Raw genomic sequence first — 22,072 nt, 5'->3', positions numbered from 1 at the left:
CATATTTTCTAGTGCTGGTTATGATATTAAATGTATTTCATGGTCCTTTTTATGACCTGCTGCTTGAAAAAATGACTACTCTAGAATGTGGCCAAGCAGGTAATATTTTTTAAAAAAGAAGAGATATATGTGTCAATACCAACATTAGCACTAAATATGAGAAGTGGCCTACTTCAAATTGCCAGACACAGACAGAACTGGCACTACATAGGACTTTGCAGGAAGCAAAATCTGAGAACAGCTGCCTCCTTTCTCCAGAATGAATCATAAAGTAAATGACTAGTGGCTGAAAGAAGCATCAGGAATGGAACAAACAGATTTCAGGATGGTCTGGGGGAAAAACTTGTGGCCCTAGAACTCATGCTAGACATCTGTAAGATCAAAAATAATCCAAAACAGGTTCATTGGAGAAGCTAGGGGGTTGAATGGCACATCCTAAATAGACAGGTAAGAATTAGGAAAGCAGAACCCCTGTACCCAAGGCTGAAAACAGATCCTCCTTCCAAAGACAATCTAAACCTTTGTAGAGAGCCAGCCCCCATATAGTCAAGATCTACAAAACCACAAAGCTCCTGAAAGTCCAACCATCACTACAGAGAGAACGTGGCAGGAATAAATTCAGTGAGTACATTAATCAGGATCTCAACAATAGTAGGAGTGTACCAACAGTACACTTGGAAGGCAGGAGAAGGGGATAACATAGGGTGAGATGGTTGGATGGCATCACTGACTCAATGGACATGAGTGTGCGCAAACTCCAGGACATGGTGAGGACAGGGAAGCCTGGCGTGCTGCAGTCCATGGGGTCGCAAAGAGTCGGACACGACTTAGTGACAGAACACTTAAAATGGATTGAAATTATAATTCAGGAAAGTGACTCTTTTGCCAATGCATACAATTTGAACCTAAAATTCAAATGTCCTGTGAATTTCACCTCAACATACATTTTTAACTGAAGCTTCATGAGTCCAGAAACATGATCTATGCTATTTACTGCTGCATCCACAGAACATTGTACAGTGTCTTACCCAGAAAAGCCACTCAGTAAAGAGGTGATTCATGAATGTGTCAGTATAATAGTGCACATGGAATAACATACATGTACATAATTATATCACTGTACAATAAATGCAAAAATTCAAATATATAGAGTACAGCTAGCAAAGAAAGGTTTATTGCAGAGTGGGGGGACCATGGGACACTTTGAGATGTTTTGAAGGATAATCAAGACTATGGAAATGCCAGAGAAAAAGCAATAAAATGCGCAAAGGCATAGAGCTGTGAGATATCAAGAGGACTGCAAGTCGTGCCTCATGGCAAGAAAATTGTGTCCATACCTCAGGAGACTGGGGTGAGGGCAGGGAAAAATACTAGGCTGGTGAAGGAAGCTGAAGCCAGGGCATAAAGGGACCTGATGTCATGCCAGAGAAGAGCTTGAACTTTAATACATCATGAAGTTTTATACAGAAAGGAGACCAGTCAGACTGAATTCAGATTTTTCTGGATTATCTAAATAGAGCATACTTAATAACTTATTACAAAACCTTTAAAATATATTTGTTTTCCTCTCTAGCAATGGACAGCCTTTGCTGTCAGTACGCTCCTATCTGCTGCCTGGATTTTGGTAGGACATCAGCAAACCTAAGAGCTCTTCATCCTCCCTCTAGACTAATCTGGCTGTCATTTCTGGGTCTTGAATCCCAGGCTCAGTACTGTCCTCCTTCACTTACCAAAGACAGTGGGTGTTGTTTAACTTACCTTTCTCTCAAACTGAGGTTGCTTGAATGTAGGCCACTGACTAACACTTTGACCATTAATTAAGGCAGATTAAAGATTCCACCTCCCCAGTTTCAGGAATTCACAAATGAATTTCAAATGTTTTAATAGAATTGCTATCAATGTGTTCTTCATAGCAGCTTTTACTGTTGACGTCTCCAAATTCTCCTTGGTTCCTCTGCTCAGACTTTTTGTGTCACCCAGCATTCTTCTCTCTCCCCATTTCCATTTGTCAAAATCTTTCTCCCACCATGATACTGAATCACATTCATTCTTGTTCTATAGCTGGATGTGAACATATCAGACTGCCCCATGGACTGCAAACCCTCAAGGGCAGTAACCAAGAGTAATTTATCTTTCACCCCACTCACACCCAATATAGCAGATAAGATAGTAAATGAGAATAAATGAAATAGCATATGTGAAATCCCTGTGTATAATGCAAATTACTATGAAAGTGATAGTTCTTATTAGATGATTTCTCTCCCTCTCTTTCTCTCTTACACAAAGACACACATACACACACACACACATACAGAGCAAAAGAATTCACTGTTTTTCCCATGGAGTTGTGTTTATCCATATATATTGTCCACCCCATAAGAATCTGGGGGTCCCCCCACCCTACCTCCCTCCATCATTCTCTTCTCCAACAATCCTCTTGCTTTTTTATTCTCTGTCTTTATCCCAAGGTCTCAGCCAACCATTTTCCTAGTCAGAGTGGAGGCTCATACCAAATACAACCTACATGTTTATATTTGCCCCATGGACTGCCTTCAAGATTTTATGTGTATGTGTATGTGTGTGTGTGTGTGTGAGTAATTAGTCAACACATTAAAATCAGAGGAATGCACATTAAAATTCTGCTTGGGGGTGAATTCCCTGGTGGTCCAGTGATTAAGGGTCTGCCTTCCAATGCAGGGGATATGGATTTGACCCCTGGTTGAGGAAATAGGATCCCACATGTGGCGGGGCAACTAAGCTCACATGCTGCAACTAAGACTCTGACTCAGCCAAAAATAAATAAATGCTTTTAAAAAATCCACTTGGGGTTTCTATTGAAGCATGGAAGCAGAGATGCTCTCTACCTGAGGTCCACCCTTCCCTGTTTGGTAGTGCTCACTCTCCCCATTGCCTCCTTGGTACTAAGGCAAGAGTCACATGTAACTTATCAATATGCTTCTGGTACTGTTTTTCTTACTCTAGAGGCATATTTTGCTGATTTCACATCTCTACCAAAAGTGGGAAAAAGCAAAAAACATATGAAGAAGGCTGCATGAACTTTCTGACAGCAGACCTGCTGCACTCATTTATGTCACTCATGTGGTCACTGGAACAAGTGATTTTTACATCTCCGATACAATGCATGTGCGTCTGTGAGTCTGATCAAAGAAGCAGGACCACTACGAACGACATGAAGTAAAGGGTTTGCTATGCAATTGGAGTTGGCAAAGAAGTTACAGAAATCTGGTAGAGGACCTAAAACCAACTGTCTTATTAGGTCAACAGGGCCAACAGTCAGGAAAAAAACCTGGGCATGGAGCAGGAAAGAAAAAAGGCAAACTGGAACCTGTAAGGACAAACTGGAACCTCCAACAGTCTCTTATCACCTCCAACCTCGATGAAGCTGATATTCTTCACTGCTGGTCCCAGGACTTAGATGAACTGAAGTTCAGTCTTTGAAGAAGCTCAGTTCTTCGCCAATCAGGAGAGCCAGAAAATATTAACTTGGTACAAAATAATTGTGGCTTCAGACAGTGAATTTTAAATCATTATAACTAGGCTCAAACACATCTTTATTAATCAAAATAGGAACCATTACATTTTTGCCAACAAGAAATAAGTTTACAAATAAGTTTGTAGTGTAAAAATCCATGCTTCAGGATTTGATGAACTCTTGGAAGGCATTTTCTGCATCCTGCTGCTTGTGGAAGCATTTCCCCTGCAAAAAAGTTGTCCAGATGCTTGAAGAAGTGGTAGTTGATTGGTGAGAGGTCACAAGAATGTAGCGGACGAGGCAAAACTTCAAAGTCCAATTCATTCAATGACTGAACCATTGGTTATGCGAGGTGAAGTGGTGCATTGTCATGGAAAAGAATTGGGCCCATTCTGTTGATGGTATCAGCTGCAGGCATTGCAGTTTTCAGTGCATCTCGTCAATTTGCTGAGCATACTTCTCAGATGTAATGGTTTTTCCGGGATTCAGAAAGTTGCAGTGGATCAGAGCGGCAGCAGACCACCAAACAGTGACCATGACCTTTCCTTGGTACAAGTTTGGCTTTGGGAGCTTTGGAGCTTCTTCTCAGTCCAACCACTGAGCTGGTTGTCACTGGTTGTTTATAAAATCCGCTTTTCATCGCACATCATGATCTGATCAAGAAAAGGTTTATTGTTGTTGAGTAGAATAAGAGGAGACAACACTTCAAAACAACGATTTTTTTGATTTATGGTCAGCTCATGATGTACCCACTTATTTTTCACCTTTCCAATTTGCTTCAAATGCTGAACAACTGTAGAACAGTCAACATTGAGTTCTTAGGCAACTTCTCATGTAACTGGAAGAGGATCAGCTTCGATGATGGCTCTCAATTGGTCACTGTCAACTTCTGATGGGTAGCCACTATGCTTCTCATCTTCAAGGCTCCTGTCTCCTCTGCAAAACTTCTTGAACCACCACTGCACTGTATGTTTATTAGCAGATCCGGGCCAAATGTGTTGTTGATGTTGCAAGTTGTCTCTGCTGCTCCAGAACCTATTTTGAACTCAAAAAAATCATTCAAATTTGCTTTCTAACATCATTTCTATAATCTAAAATAAATACAAAATAAACAGCAAGTAATAAGTCATGAGCAAAAAACAAAGCAAGAAACGGGCATTAAAATGATGTATAACATAATCACCCTTATTTAAGAATGTATTCCAGTATTAAATGGTAAAGTTCAACAATGCAAAACCAGAATTACTTTTGCATCTATCTAACAGCTCTGCAATAACAGTTTTGAGCTGCAAGATAGCCTAGCAATCTACACTGACTTTCAGAGCATAACAACTGCTGCTTCCCTTCGATCTCCCAAACCTCAGTAAATTTCTTTTGTGACCAACCCTGACCCAGAACCATACAGTGAAGAGAATTCTGGGAAATTCCTCCTTACCTAAGTGACCTAGGACAAAACCACTATAGCACCCACCAGTTAGTTTGGGCAGGTCTAATTACCAGAGTGCTCACAATGAATAAATATTTATTGTACTTCATCTGAACAAATAAATCTAACGTAATCATAGAAGAAAAAAACAAACATAGCTTAGAAAACACAAAAATAACTTAGAGAATATAAGGATATATTATAATCATGATCTAACATCCAACCCAGCATCTTGTCATACTAAATGGTTAATGTATTTTAGTGAATTATATCAGATAGCCCTGGTTATCTAGTTGAAAGCCAAATTAAAGATAAGATTCATATTAGGGAGAATAGCAATATCATAAAACAACTTTTGGTTTTACTAGTGTTTCATTGTTCAAGAAAGAAGCTCTTCTTTAGACAAAGTAAATATGGTGTTTATATATCAAATATCCCTTTTATGGATCACAGCCTTGTCATGGAAAAGGGGCTTGAGTAACTTAGTAAAGCTATGAGTCATGCCATGCAGGGTTACCCAAGATGGACAGGTCATAGTGAAGAGTTCTGACAAAATGTGGTCCACCGGAGGAGGAAATGGCAGCCCACTCCAGTATTCTTGCCTAGAGAACACTATGGACAGTACAAAAAGATATGACAACAGAAGATGAGCCCCACAGGTCAGAAGGCATCTAACATGTTACTGGGGAAGAACAGAGAGCAATTACTAATAGCTCCAGAAAAAATGAAGCAGCTGGACAAAGGTAGAAATGAGAAATGAAAGTAGAAATCCTCAGTTGGGGATGTGTCTGGTGATGAAAGTAAAGTTTGATGCTGTAAAGAACAATATTGCATAGGAACCTAGAATGTTAGGTCCATGAATCAAAGTAAATTGGATGTGGTCAAGCAAGAAATAGTAACAGTGACTATCAACATGTTAGGAATCAGTGAACTAAAATGGATGGGAATGGGTGAATTTAACTCAGAGGACCATTATACCTACTACTGTGGGCAGGCATCCCTCAGAAGAGATGAAGTAGCCCTCACAGTCAACAAAAGAGTGTGAAATGCAGCACTTGGGTGCAACCTCAAAAACAACAGAAAGATCTTGGTTTATTTCCAAAGCAAAGCATTCAACAATACAGTAATTCAAGTCTATGCCCCAACCACTGATGCTAAAAAAGCTGAGGTTGACCAGTTCTATGAAGACTTACAACACTTTCTAGAAATAACACTATGAGCAATATGGAAAAAGGAATTCACTATAGAGGTTAGATCTGACAAAACCATGAGGATGGATGAAGAAGTCTATATAATCCAACCAAGATAAATTCCTAGATGGCTTATGTAAGTTGATTTAGTTTTATGTTTGATTTATTTTTCAATATCACTTATCAAGAAAGGTGTATTTGCCTTCTTGATAAGCAGCATTGAAAAATATCACTCACAGTGAGTCAGCTTCTCTGACCAAACCCTCACTGATACTTCATAGATGTTTGGTACCAGGGATCTCAAAGTCAAAAGCATCAGAGGACAAACAGAAAGAATTCTCCCACTTACTGGATTAATATATCTAACTTAATAAGAGTTGTCCCCAAGCTAGCTATTGATAAGAGTTTTCAGTGTAAGTTGATGACATATTCTTAATTTATCTGAGTACACATTTTCTTTTAGCAAAGGTTAACCAGAAATTCTCTAATAATTATTTTGATAGGCATTAGAAATTAAAATGGCACATTGTATTAACATGATATTTAGCTCAGAAATACTTCAGTTTTTTAAAGAGTCACACCTCTTTATGCATCTTTCCAAGACAAATATTATATCCCCTAGACCTTGAGCTTTACCAATCCTAGAACAGATCTCAAAATGAAACCCATATTTCTTGAATCCTACTTCTTCAAAGTGTGTAAATCTGAAACTTCCCAGAAAAGACCTTCCCTTGATATGGAAGCTTCTGAGAAGGAAGATCATGTTTTCCACAGAACCCTGAGGGATTCCATGATCCACTTTCAGCACATTATGTCAGTAAGTTCAATGTAGTTCAGTCACAGATCAGGCATGAGGTTTAAAACATTCATCCTGTTAAATGTGAAGAATAACCCATCAATGTAATCATATCTAAACATCTACTTTGAATCCCTAATTATTAAATGAGCTTGTCCACCAGAACTCTATACCTGTACACCCATATGAAAAATCTACTGCAGACTGCTTTGAAAAATCTATTCTAGGCCCATTATAAAAGATGCCTAAGTATCACTAATTATTTTGACTTTGGAAACTCATTAATACATATTTACACCCTGGAACAGATCCAATTTCAGAATAAGCTACAGCTGGAGAAGATTACAGTACAAACAAAAAATTCTCTGACTCTCTCAAACTTATGAGTCCTGGATGAGAAATTCAGAAGGACTGAATTATTCTGCTTTGGAGACCAAAATGAGAATAAATCATTGTACCAATTGATGATTATTTAAATGTGCTGTTAAACTCATATTCCTGATGGATTTATTTCAAATTCATTTTCATATTTAGACAATAGGTGAGATTAAAATGTGTATACTACATGCAGAAACATATATGTCTATTTACAAAATATAGATGAGCAATAATCCTGCAGTGTTATTTGGGCATTTTTAGCGCTCACTAGTGAAGAGCTCACCACCTGCTGTGGTTTTATAGGCAGCAGAGACAAGTAACTTCGGGGCTCCAAATGTCAAATCCTTCTACCTAGTTATTCAGTAGTAACATCAAGCACATGAATGGAGATGTTCATTCAGAACTTTTGTATGTGAAATAAACAAGAAAAACTGAAAATCCTATTAAGATATTCCCTCCTACCCCACCTTTCTACACACACACACACACACATACAATGCATGACCCTCAGGCAGTATGCCCTCTAAAATGGAACACTGACTTCAGGCATAACTTGGTGGCCACTTCAGGGAGGCAGGTGCTCAGCTTCTTTCATCTTTGCTCTGTGACAGTTTCTCTGTCATGTACACCGTCATCAGCCTGACACATGTATGCCATCCCCTTTAATAACCCAGAGAGGTCTTAAGGGTCAGAGGTTCCCTCCAAATGACTGACAGCCAGGGAGGTACCATACCCACAATAGAGCTGTCAGCTGGGGTGAGAAGATAGGGTCTGTGGGGAATTCCTTTCTCTCCCAACAAGGAACCTTCACTCAGCATGACCTGCCTTGGAAAAAGCTTTGGACAAGGTCCTTTCTTTACCACTTCAAATCCTGCCTTGAAACAAGCTTTCTCTGCCACTTGCAATTACTGTAAATCAATTTCCAAACAGAAATTCACTATGCTAAGTATGCATCAGCCAGATGAGTAGAGAGATGACAGGTGACCCTGACTCCTGTCAGGTGGGATCTCCTCTTTCTTCTCCCACAAACCCCCAAGAAATTACAAGATGACTCAGACACACAGAATTACGAGACTAGAGGTGACCTCAAGAGACTATCCAGTCCTGCCTTCTGGAATTGCCCACAACCTAAACTCCTCTTGCTTTTTCAGTATATTGAGTTTTTATTGCTATTGTTTAATAAAACCAAAAGGCTAATATAAACATCTTCAATGAGAAATACAAATTAGCATAGGAACCAGAGACTTCCATTCCAATCACCAACCCATTCTGTGTAACCCCCATTTAACTCTTAATTTTATGTACTGAGTTGGCCAAAAAGTTCAAACTTCTGGCCAACCCAATACTTTGTGATATGTCACAATCTAGCGTTCATTACTCCTTATCTGAAAAATCTTTCTATTAAGTAACATTTTAGACTCGGAAATCCCTGTGAATTATCTGTTATTTCCTTCTCCCAGCCCCCTGCTCAGGTAACTCATCTAAATTCCTAAATTCTTCATTTCCAGATGAAATTATTGAGTGGTATGTGGGCTGGCCTGGGCTCCTATAGAGATCATGAGTGAGGCCAGGATAAGGCTCTGCCTTGCATGAAATATCTTGAATCTCATCATCCTTCTTAAAGGAACAGGAATCTACTACTGGAAGAAAAAGACAAACTGTAGAAGCAAAGACCATAAACCATTGTGACAGAAGCAGATTCTGCCATGATTGGCAGGCTTACAGATTGATGAGCAATGCAGGAAGATTCCATAGAGATAGCCAGCTTTGTCACAATGAAGCTGATTGGCCGCCATGGTAGTCAATGTGCAAGAGGACTTACTGAAAATAAACTGTGAAATTTTTCTTCACTGTCTGCCTGGAGCTGGTATAGAGAAGGGAAGAATACAGATAAGCCTTGTTATGCTAAGTGAAAAAAGCCAGGCACACAATGCCACATATGATCTTACTCCATTTATAGAAAATATTTAGAACAGGCAAATTCATAGGGACAGAAATCAGGTTAGTAGTTGCCAGGAGGACTGGAGCAGGAGGATGGGGAGTAATTGTTCACTGGGTAAGGGGTTTCCATTGGGGATGATTAAAACATTTTGGAACTAGATAGTGGTGATGGTTGTACAATATTATGAATGTACTGAACATCACTGATTGTAAATTTTATGTTATGTGTTTATGTTGAAAGAGGATATCCCTGTGCCCTTTAAGAGAAAGAATATTTTCTCCAGTACCTGTGGTCCTCCCATGCAGCCAGAATGGAGGAGCAGATGATAGACCAAAAGGGAGAAGAAAAGAGGAACCCCCAAGAGGAAGAGGGAGAGTAAGGCAGCTGCTCCCTCTCCCAGGATCACACCAAGGAAAAGGTCTTCACATGCACTTGTGTCACAAGTACTTTCTCACATACCTTGAAAGACCCAGACAGACCTAGTCTAAAACCTGGCTCATCCTTCTAGCTATGTGGCTCTTGACAAGACATATCACCAAGCACTGCTGGAGTGCCCACTGCATGCGGGATTGTGTCAGGAGCCCTACACATGTCATCTCCATAGCCCATGGGGCAGCAGTTGATAGCTCCTCTAATGGACATATGAGGAGCCTGTGATTTAAAATGGTTTAAGAAGTTGCCCCAAATCATTCGGGCAGTAAGAACACAGTTAAGATTATTAAGCTTTACTGTCCCAATTTCTAGAATGAGGAGAATAATAACTGCTTTGCAAGGTTATCACAAGGATTAGAGATGAAGCATGGAATGTCACTGACATCTGGACGGCACTGCACAGGTGTTCAGTAAATGGTAGCTAGAATAAGTGATCGACTCCTGAGGTGGCACCACAGAGAAGGAATTTTACTGATGAGGGTGGTCACCTGGCTAGTGACAGAAACATGACTCTAGGCTCTAAGTCAACTTCCTTCTAATGCTCATCTAACCATGCTATGTTTAAAAGGACACATCCAAGACAATAGACCCATAATAGATCAGTATATAACTAATCAAAACAGGTGCAATGTCGGGGGAGGGGCAGAAGATAGGTGCCTCTTTGGACAGGCAGACTCCAAATGAAGGGAAGGGATTGGGAAAGCACTGAGCTCTCATCTTATCAGGAAGAAATGGCTCCTGAAATATTTATCAAGAAGAGTTCTGGAGACCTTTGGCCTCTGATGGTCCAGCTGCATGACAGAGTCTATTACTGGTAGCAATAATGACGACAATAAGTGCCATCATTTTGCATTTACTACAGCCAGGAATTAAGTAAAGTGTGTCATACACGTTTTCTCAGATACCTACATGGAGTAGGTATCATACAGCCCATTTCATTGATGAGAAAACTGAAGCCCAGGACCTTGAAGCTACTGAGTGGCTGAACTGGGACTGGAACACAGGCCTGCATGACTGTAAAACCATAGTTCTTGACTAATATATTACTTCCCAAGAGGAAGACACCTAGCCCCTCATTACGAGTCATGGCTATGTCAGGCATGAATAGAAATGGGCACAACAAGTGTCAGTATCTATCCAAGAACTAATATTTGCCAAAGAGGAAAAAAAAAAAACCAGATACCGTGGTCTAGGCCCTATACAGAATAGAAAGCAGGAAATTCTTCTGGCATGACAGATTCTATGAATTTCAACACATCACCAAAAGCAGACACTGAGGCACACATCAGAGTTAGGGCCTTCTCTCTTGTAGACACTCTGACAACCACTTAGGTCTAACACTTCAGCTTTCCAGACCTCTTAAAGATATTTTTCCAGTTGGTCCTGGTTCCAGCAAGGTAGAGACAGATCTTCCATTTATAGGCCATAGTGGTACTCTTGGTACAACTAAAGGCATAATTGGCCACATGTGGAATCTGGCTCTTAAAAACTGCATATATGAGACTTCCATGGTGGCACAGTGGACAAGAATCCACCTGCCAGTGCAGGGGACACTGATTCAATCCCCAGTGCAGGAAGATTCCACATGCATCTGAGCAACTAAACCCATGCCCCACAACCACTGAGCCTGAGAGCCGCAACTACTCAGCCTGTGTGCCACAACTGCTGAAGCCCTTGTGCCCTAGAGCCTGTGCTCCGTCACAAGAGAAGCCACCACCACGAGAAGCCTAGGCATCACAAGAGTAGCCCCTGCTCACTGCAACTAGAAAAAGCCTGAGTAAAACAATGAAGACCCAGCACAGCCAAAGATAAATTAATTTTAAAAACTGCACAGATGAACCTTAGTAAAAACTACATAAAGAAAGAAAGAAAGTGAAGTTGCTCAGTCGTGTCTGACTCTTTGCGACTCCGTGGACTGTAGCCTACCAGGCTCCTCTGTCCATGGGATTCTCCAGGCCAGAATACTGGAGTGGGTTGCCATTTAAAAAAAACCTTAAATACTCAATTTACTAGTCTCTTTATCCAGCTTTATATAAGAGAAGTTTCTGAATTTCTCACCACATTCACAGTTTAGTCAACACACCACCAAGAGTTTATCTGTAAATGCTGCTATGAGAAAAACATTTGTAATCATACGTCATTTTGAGAGACTGGAATTACTTACTAGATTTACTTATCTGAAAATTATGTAACTCTACAGATATTTGATAGACAGATAACTATGGCGGGTGTACTAACGCATCTTGTGGATTCTAAGAGGCACATTTTAACGCCTGTGAAATCCAGATGCAGGTGTGTTCTACTGCCACTATCAGCAAGGCCGCAGTCCTGGCAGAGTCGTCATGGCTGCTCACGTGAGAACATTAAAAGCGCCAGCATCAAAAATTGTGGAATTAATGTTACTGACAATGGAAGAAAATCACAGAGTGAACAGTGGGGCACTTTTTAAAGAAATGCGATATCAGGAATGCTATTGATAACCCAGAAGAAAGTATTGGGAAGCATTTCATCCTAGTTTAGTTTAGCATTCCATCATTAATTTGTGACAGATAAAATACTCATACTTCTTGTAATCAGTAACATGTGAGATTTGCTAGAGTTTAAGGGACAAGTATACCACAATGCAGTGAGTTTACAGGAATAAAAGAACCAAATCTCTAATAATTAAAAGAAAATAAATCTAATTTCCTTTCACTCTAGGAATATTCAAGTTTAAAATATTACAGTAATATTTATGTATAATATACACTCTACCTGAAAAAGATACTATGACATGAACCATTTTCTTGTAGCTTCTTAAACTTTATTTAAAACATAGTATCTACTATATTTTCAATACAAAAGAATTGAAGAAATTCTTAAAATCCTCAAAATAGGAAAATAATTTATATTACAAAGTGTCACGCATTTAAACTTAAGTTAAATAGAAACTTGCTAAGCCTCAGTTTCTTCCTTCATAAAATGGGGTTCATTTTATGAACCCTACTCCATGGGGTTTGCTATGAGAATAAAGTGGCTGACACATAGAAAATGTTTAGTAAAGAGATCCATATGTTAGGAGATAAATAATTCATAAATATATTATTCTGATAGTTATTTTTGTGATTCTTTTACATCCTGGCCCAAGACTCAACAAATATTTTTGTTAAGTAAGAGTGTAAAAAATGAGAAACTAAAGTGTCATGTTTCCATCATTTTAAAAGATTCTATTCCCAGAAATGAATTATTTGAAAATGTTATTTTTAAGCTTACATAATACTTTCCTCATAGATGCAAAACCAGATGATTTTCAAAGTATTTTTGCAGGAATAAAGATGAAAAAGTAAGTCCATTTTTCTCTGACACTTTGGTACTAAAAAGGATTAATGGCTCAGTGCATTCAGGGAAAAGATGCAGTCTGAAGAGATATCCTTGGTATTGGGGGTGGGGGTGTGAGGGGCTGAGTTAGGGTTAGGGGAGAGTAGAGAGAGGAGAGAGAAAACTGCAGTTGGCTATAATCCACAATTCAATTTCAATCTTTGACGAGGTAGAGTCTGTGCCTCTACACACACATTTTTTTTTTTTAAGATCTTGAAACTGTTTAGTCAAATGGGTCTTAAATGTCAGTCCTCTGGTGAGGAAGGAAAAGGGCAACACACACAGATCCTTGCCTGGTTTGGTTCAAGCAAGATACATAAGAAAACAAGCTCAAAATAAAACAGGGGATACTGCAATTATAAGGTACCCTTCTCAAAAAAAAAATCTGTGCTTGGCATTAAAATGTGAAACATCAAGAGGTGGCTGGAGATTTTAGAATTTTATAACCAAGTTTTTTTCTAACCCTAAAAATATAGTATGTTTGATAACATGCCATTTCATAAATATCATATATTTATACAGTAGGAACACTTTTTGTACATATTCCACATTTACATTTCAAATGTGCATTTTGAAAATACCTACCAAACACTAAATCACAGATAGAAACCCACAGTCTCCTAGGTAGGCAGCAAGGTCAGGCGAAGGGCACTGGGAGGGAAGTTGGGAGACCTGTGTCTCCTTCCAGCCATGCCCCAAACCAGCTGGGTGACCATAAAGAGTCCCTTGACCTCTCTGGATCTCCATTTCTCAATTTGGACTTAAGATAGCTCCAATTCCTTTCCAATTCTAACATTCTTTGACTATCATGTGGATTTTGCCCATGGTGACCTTAATGTCAACAACAAGTGTAGGGAATAACATTTACAATTCCAATCATTGCATTGTCTTAACTCCTACTCCATCTTACTTCTCTTTATGCTTCAAAACATACTGTCAGTCTTTCATCATTGCACAAGCCCAAACACACACTTCAAGAAAAGGATAAAATCATGCTGTGAGAATGATACACAGTGTTTCATCTGATGTATTGATATTGAACACAGCCATATTTCAATGCTAATTATGAAATAGCAAATGTAAATGTCTATGTCCCTCCCTGAGTCTGCTGGGTCCACTTTACACTTCCCTCTAAGGTGAGTGTGGCTTCCATACAAACCCCTTCTCCTCCACTCTCTCCTGGCCAGAAGACAGTGACCCCCTTAAGCTCCTCAAGAGCACAACTCCAAAGAAAAGGTGCAATTTAATTCTTAGCCTGAAACACAGCCCATTTGGAAGGACACCAGTCACTAGGGTATTGTTAGTGCCTTGAAATGGCCAACAGGGATTGCTGACTCTGCGAATCTCACTCCAAAGGCAGGAATTCTATTTGAATTACTAACATAACAGATGTTTGCTAGGATCCACCATGCAGTCTGCATACACAGTTATGCTAATTTGGCAGCACTCCTCTTCCAGTTAGCTCTGAGCCATTAGAGCACGCAGCTAGTAGGTCCTTCTGTCTAACTAATAATTGCCTATTATTGATATTAATTAACATTTTTTGCACCTTTCCTTGGTTTTGACCTAGTATCTGTTGGTAGTCTAATCACTGTGGCCTATTAAAAGTCAAAATACAGGGGCCTATAGTAGTCACGAGCCATTTATCAAAACGCAAACAAGGCCAATTAAACAGGCAGCCAGACAGTTGTCTTGATTTGCTGCTGACTGTTTCTTGATCACCATTATAAATTGCTAATAGGGCAGAAAGCGCTAAGCGGGGAGCATCTGTGGGGGGCTGGTTATTGCTCACTCCCCGCCTGCTGACAGGTGAGAGAGAGGCTAGTGATGGTCTTATTGATGTGAACTGCCCATCAGTTGGTAGTTATTGTTAAAGTTCATGATGCTACAGCTGATCCCATCCTGCTGAGAGTCAATCAAATTAATTAGAGCTAGAAATTCTTCTTTATTATTTAAGAGCATGGGTACAGAAAGCAGTCCTGTAATTTGGATCCAAAGGCAATGACAGAAAAAAATCTTCATGTAGTACAGTGTGGAAAAAAAAATCAGATATTGCTTCTTCCATTATTTATAATAAGGGCTGTGGCTAAAGGTTTTTATAGGCACAGATCAAGAGATCATAATAGAAGCATATTGACAGATTTTTTTTCTGCAATACTCCAAGGGACTGGCTGTAGCAGGAAAATATATCAAAACCTTATCATCAGAGCTGAGATCTTCTGTGAAAAATCAATAAAGAGTTATACATGGTTTGAGTTTAAACAGTTCTCTGTAGTCATTTAAACATAGTGCATCTGTACAGCTTTTTACCTCTGGAGACCAAGGTAACCTAGCAACCAGAGGGCTTAAACCGATTAACTACAAATGAAGTACTGTACACCTATCAAAGCAATTGTTCATCGTTGCCTTTGTTGCAGAGACTACGCTAATTGAACATGATACAGTATGAAGATAATTAACACCCATGAGTTTGTTAATTGCCTGTTAGCACTACAACACAGTCTCCTGGTTTCTTTTTAACTGTCTCCTTTGTAGCCTCTTACTCCCCTTAAAATGGTGCAGGACCTGTTTAACTAGCAATGATATCTTGGAGTTTATTAACCCTTTTTAAATTTAGAAAAAAAAAAAGCCTTGTCTTAATGAAGCATATTGCATGTGCTTGTTAAATACAAGCTCTCACTTCGTCTATTTTCCCAAGACTAGGAATTTGTTTTACAGATACTGTACAAACTATGTTTATTTATTTTGCTAATTTATTTCAAGCAATTTAGCCATTACAAATGCTCTCAAAAAAAATGGTTTTAGTGGTTCCCTTTATTACTCAGCTGCTCTGCTTTTGAGAGTGAGCGATAAATGTCTTTGAGGGTTGGCATATTAATTGAAAGCAGCATCTGGTCAGCAGCTGACCGGCTCCAGTTGTCCTGCTCCAACAGAGCGAGAGAGAGAAAGAAGCCTTGCCGGTTCTATTTGCCAAGCTTTCGGTTTCCTCGCAGCCGTGGACTAAGAACCCACATTTTATCTCTGCTGGATCACCACATGGATGCCAGAAAATCAATTGGGCAGGAAAATCTGTTAATCTAAAGTGATTTCAATCTAAGAAATCATTTAAAATAAAAACTTCAATCATTACCTTTTTGGAAAAGCACTTTTTTCCCTCAAGTCTAACTGGACATGTCATGACAATACCTCAAAATGACCTATCACAAGAATAATTCAAAGTCAATAGAATTGCCTAGCAAGGAACAATTTGATTTTTGGAAAAAAAAAAATAGGGGAGCTGATTACAAGCTTAAAAGGAACTAGAAAATCCTGATACTGTGTGACCAGAAACAATTAACACACTCAGACCCAGGATACACACCCAACACTCAAGATGGGATTTTCTCCTGTTGAGAAGAAACACCTTGGCTGTGTCACAATTGTTTAACATGGATTTTCCTGGATGATCCTCTGTGTTTTTCATTACTGTGTCGTGGTTAATATCTTCTGGTAAGTCAGTCCCACGAGGGCCACTTCTAGTGCCCAATTACAAGTTCTATCATCAATCACAAGTGTTATTTGTTCAACAAAATGAATTGCTAATTAATAACTGATGAGCATTATGGCCTTGAAGACTACAATACTATTAATTATGGTTGGCATGAAAGGGGTCTACCTGGCACATTTTCACCACAATTAGCCCCAGAAGCTTTAAGGGAATATGTCTATGAAGATAACCAAAGAAAGGCCTGGCTTTCCTCCCTCTCCTGCATAAGGACTGACAAACAGCACTGTCTCTGATAAGGATCACACCAAACCAACTCCAGCATCCAACAATGGTTTTCTATCACCATGACTTGTATGGGAAACTTGACGTGGCAAAGAGAACCTCACAGAGGCTGACAGCACATAATGTGGCCCCACATGCTCGGCAGCATCCTGCTGAAATGCTGCAGCAGGTGATGCAGCCACAGCATGGCAAATGGAATGTGGCTGCTGGCTTAGTTTGAGGTTCAGTGGTTGCACCGTTTGTGTTCTGAGCTCTGGTGCAGGCACACAGCAGCTAAATCACTTTAGCAGGCAGCTAAAGTCCTGGTGGGCCAGGACTGCTTGCATTTACTCACAGTCAGGAGGGAATACATCATCGTTCACCTTGATGACCTTCAGATCAGAGATTTAAAGAGGAGAAGCTAAGAAAAGCCCTCTTGCCCACGGGTGGGGAAGGAAAAAACAGTTCCTTTGAAGAATAAACATGCAAAAAGCCTAATAATAATGCTATGAAACTCTGTGGAAGTAGAACAAATGCACCCCCCCGCTCCCCCCCACCACCCCCCCGCCGAGCTCTGAATCTATCTTGTTTCTGTACTCAAAGCCCAGAGTGAACAAACAGGGGAGGGTGATAAAACACTACAAAGACTTTTAAAAGTTATATGACTAATAGAAGGAAACAATGCTTATTTTTCTCCTGACTGGGTGTACAGGCTCCAGAAGGTAAAAAGCTCATTAGTTATCTGGATAATTCTGTAGTTTGGACCATCACTTCAGATTTAGTGCTAAATGGATTCTGGAAAATAAGCTATCTGCATGGATCAAATTAACTGGAGAATTAGACAAGTGTTCTCTTTGTGCTGGGTAATCAGAATAGCAACTCTCTCATTATTGCGATTAAAAATGTTTGCAGGTTCAAATTATACAAATATCTTCCCTCGCCATTCTGCCAAACTGTCCAGAACACCTTTTCCTAGGCAGGTACACGTGTCCTGAGAGGGGAAGAAAACAGGTGCACCTCCCTCCAGATGGTACAATGATTGGTGTATGCTATTTTTGGCTTTACAAAATTAAGCGTTAGTAAGGTTGATAAAGTGAAGGAAATGTCCACAAAACAGCCTGATTAGGCAAAGTATTCCTGCGAGTTGCCACCACTCTTCTCTGCTGATAGAGAAACAGTCACAGGAACGCACGTGATTGGGAAGGGCTCATCAGCAGTCAGGCTGGTGGACTATGTCTACAATGGCCAGGACAGAACAGCACAGATATGCCAATAGGTTGATGGTGATATGTGGAAATGACAGTGGAAATCTTTGCAAGGAAGGGAGAAAACAAAGGAGGTGCGGCGAGTTCAGTGTGTGTGGGAAAGAAAGAATGGAAGGTGGGCAGGCAAGGAGCCTTAAATTTCAAACAGGCTCCACCACTGACTACATTCAGGGATTTGAACCAATCGTTTAGTCCAACTGAGTCTGTTTCCACTTGTGTAAAATGGGAATATTGATATTTATTCTGCTTATCTTACAGATTCATAAGGAGGATCCAATGAATAATGCATTTGTGGCTTTTGCTTTGAAAGCACTATGAAAAGCATAAAGACAGTTATCTAGAAATGTAAGAGTCCTAATAATTATATTTGTTTGCTTCTTGCCCATTTCAACAGTTATCTCAAACGCTGGTGTCTCAGACAGTACAGAATCTGCCTGCAATGCAGGAGACGTGGGTTCAATCCCTGAGTCGGGAAGATGCCCTGGAGAAGGAAATGGCTACCCACTCCAGTATTCTTACCTGGAGAATTCCATGGACTGAGGAGCCTAGTGGGCTATAGCCCATGAGGTCACAAAGAGTCAGACATGACTGAACGACTAACACTTTCACCTAAAACAGACAGACAAGGTAGGTTCCAAAGGCCATAGAAGGAATTCTCTTCACCAAACCCTAACTTTCAGAACTAGAGTGAGTGGTGACTGACAGGCCACCGATGCTTGTATGAGAAGGGATTTTGTTTCCTTATATTAAATATCAGGCAAGGATACCTGAGCTACAAATAGCCATTTCTAGTGATCACACCTAAGACTACTGCTATAGCAAACTCAAGCTTGAATGTGCATGAAAACCATGTGGGGAAATGAAGGAAGCTGAAAGTCTGCGGTAGGTATGGAGTGGGGCCTCAAACCTGCATTTTTATTGGGGAGTTCGGGTCCCTCTGAGGCAGATGTGTCCACAGCTCCCAGGTGAGAGACACCAGGTCCCACAGACTGCGACCCAGGAAGACTGCTGCTGCCATTGGGTGGCAGAGGCAGGATGGGGAGATGTTCACTGCCACCTCAAGAATTGGACTTGGCCAGAAAAGTGGCCTTGGCGAGGGTTCTGGGGCCCTGCAGGACACAGCTCCCAGCCAGCTCCGTAGGCTCCCCAGCTCACCTGCTGACACCAGGCCGGGTGAGCTGGAGAGTTCCCTGGGAGAAGGCTGGGATCTGCCTCTTACCTCACTCTCTGTCTGATGACCACCATTCTGCTGACTGTTGACTGAATGGGCCCACTAATGTCATTCACTGACAGTTGGTTGCTTAGGGGAGGGGCCCATTGTGGTATTGACCAATGGCTGAGCAGGACCACCAACTGGTCACTCTTTGGCAGACCCTCACTTGGGGGAGGGGCCCACTGTGGTGCTGACCAATGGCTGAGCAGGACCATTAACGGTCACTCTCTGGCAGCTACTCACTTGGGGGAGGGGCCCGCTGTGGTGCTGACAATGGCTGAGCAGAACCACTAAGGGTCCTCACCACTAACTGTTGCCTGGTTAACTGTGGGGGAAGGGGCAGTGCTGGTAACCAAGCAAAGCACCAGCCATGCTAAAGGCTGTTCATGGCCTGGCTCTGTTACAGTCTCACAACAAAGAAGGTGGGGAGCCACCCCAGGAGCAGGTGTAGATTCTGGCAGCCTGGAACAAGGCACTTATAAGCCACTGCTTCCTTGTGATCAATCCTTTTCTTGTTTGCTTAATTAAAAGAAAAAATCCCTAGACTATTTGTAAGGGGTAAATATTCCTTTCTTATTAAATAAAACATATCATTTGATATTTTACACACAGGTATTCCCTAAAACAGCTTCCCCAATGGCTCAGTGGTAAAGAATCCACCTGCAATGCAGGAGACGCAAGTTCAATCCCTGGGTCAGGAAGATCCCCTGGTGGAGGAAATGGCAAACTACCTCAGTATTCTTGCCTGGAGAATCCCACGGACAGAGAAGCCTGGTGGGCTGCAGTCCAAAGGGTAGCAGAGTCAGACATGACTGAGCAACTGAACACAGACACACATTCCCCAACATTGTGTTCCATGGAATGTGAGATGTTTATAACCAAGCTCTTCTGAGGACACAGTGTGGAGAATAGTGCAGGACTTCCCAAGGCTTTCATAATGTTGATGAGCTTTGCAACTCTCCAAGAGAACATGCGGGAACCAGCACTTCCCGTATCTATTTGGTTACAGAACTTGGTAAGGAAGTCTGAACAGGGAAAATGTCTAATCCAGTGAAACACAAATATGGAAATTGTGTTTCATATTTGGAACACAATTTTATATTTTCTCAAAAAGGAAATATAAATGAATTGTCTAATGTAATTTTTCTGCAATCACACTAAAATGGAAATTATCACCATTATCATTTTACTGAAGTGAAAACTGAAGCTCAGCAGACTCCATTTCCAGTGGTCTGGATAGCAAAGCTCAGTGAATCCCAAGTAAGTTAAATAAAAATAAATCCTCCTTTAGACACACTGCAGTGAAACTATGGAACATCAAAGACAAAAAGATCTGAAAAGCAGGCAGAGAGAAGAGACAGATTACCTTCAAACAAGTGATAGTTCATCTGACAGCTAAATGAACAAGAGATGTGATGGAAATCAGAAAACAGTAGAATAACATCACCAATGAGCTGCAAGAATATAATAGTCAAGCTGGAATTTCATATTCATTAAATCACCTTTCAGATCAGAGTAAAATGAGGGCTTTCACTCAACAGACTCTGTCTAAAGGAATTTAAAAGATGTAATTCAAGCAGAAGGAAATTGATTCTGCACACAAAAAAGACAGTATTAGCAAATAAAATGGAAAATATGTAAGTCTACATGAATATTGGCCCAGGGAATTTCCTGGGAAATGACTGTGAGTCTGAGATTTATGCAGGAGGGTTTTGAGAGAGTTCTCTAGGGGGCAACATCTGTTGGTGAGTAAACAAAGCAAAATTGGCAGAGAAAGGAGTGAACTGTGATGTAGTCACAATAAAACATCATCTGATCCCACAGGGAGCTCTGGAGCTGGGAAGGCCACCAGTGTTGTCTCACCTCTCGGAAAGGGGGCCTTTATCCCGCCACATATACACACTGACCAGGCTTAGATATGAACTGCCACCAGGGATGGGACATGACTTTGGGCCAGACCATTCTCTTCTGCTGAGAACAATTCTCAATGAGGGACTCAACTGAAATCCATAAGCCACTAACATTCCTAGGGACTGGAAGAAGGAGTGTCTTAGTTCTCAAAGGGAAAATGAGGCAGTGCACATAGCACCCACTACAACACTCAAAAACAAAAATGGTAGAAATAAATACATGACAAACTAACATGTAAATCAAGAAAGAGGATGGCAGTTAAAATATTCTAAGGTACTAGCATTGTTTGGGATAAGATTAAAGACGTTGATTAACTTTAGACTTTGTTAAGACTGAATTTTTTTAAGAAACATCTATTAAAAAAATAGCTATTTATTGATTATAAGAGATGCACTAAAACATAAATCTTTGTAAGAGTAAAAGCAAAAAGACAGAAAAGAGTATACAAAGCAAATAGGTATACAAGACCAACCAACAACAAAAGGCTTGGATAGCTCTATTCATATGAGATAAAAGAGACTTGAAAGCAAGTAAAAATGTTAGAGATGCACTACAAAATAAATGTAGTTCACCAAGAAGATAAAACGACTCTAAACTTGAACATACTCATGGCCTCAAAATGTATTAAGCCAAGATTGTCAGAACCACAAAGAAGTCAACCAGATATGTAAACTATAAATCAAGCACAAAAAGTCTGTAAGGATGTGAAAGGTATGAAACTAAAGCTCATGGAGGTTGTGACTGGTGACAGAGGTGGGATTTAATACCAGTGCATCTTCTCTATTCCAGGGCACATCCCACTGTCTCTTCCAGATAAGATAGTGAAAACTGAAAGAATCAAGGGTCAGGAAGATGTACAATGCTGATATCAGACTCTGATTGTAGAATGTATCTTTTTGGTGGCATGAATATTTAACTCTC

Source organism: Cervus elaphus, chromosome 33, assembly GCF_910594005.1.
Source record: "Cervus elaphus chromosome 33, mCerEla1.1, whole genome shotgun sequence".
Taxonomy (NCBI): Eukaryota; Metazoa; Chordata; class Mammalia; order Artiodactyla; family Cervidae; genus Cervus; species Cervus elaphus.
This window is presented reverse-complemented; position numbering follows the sequence as displayed.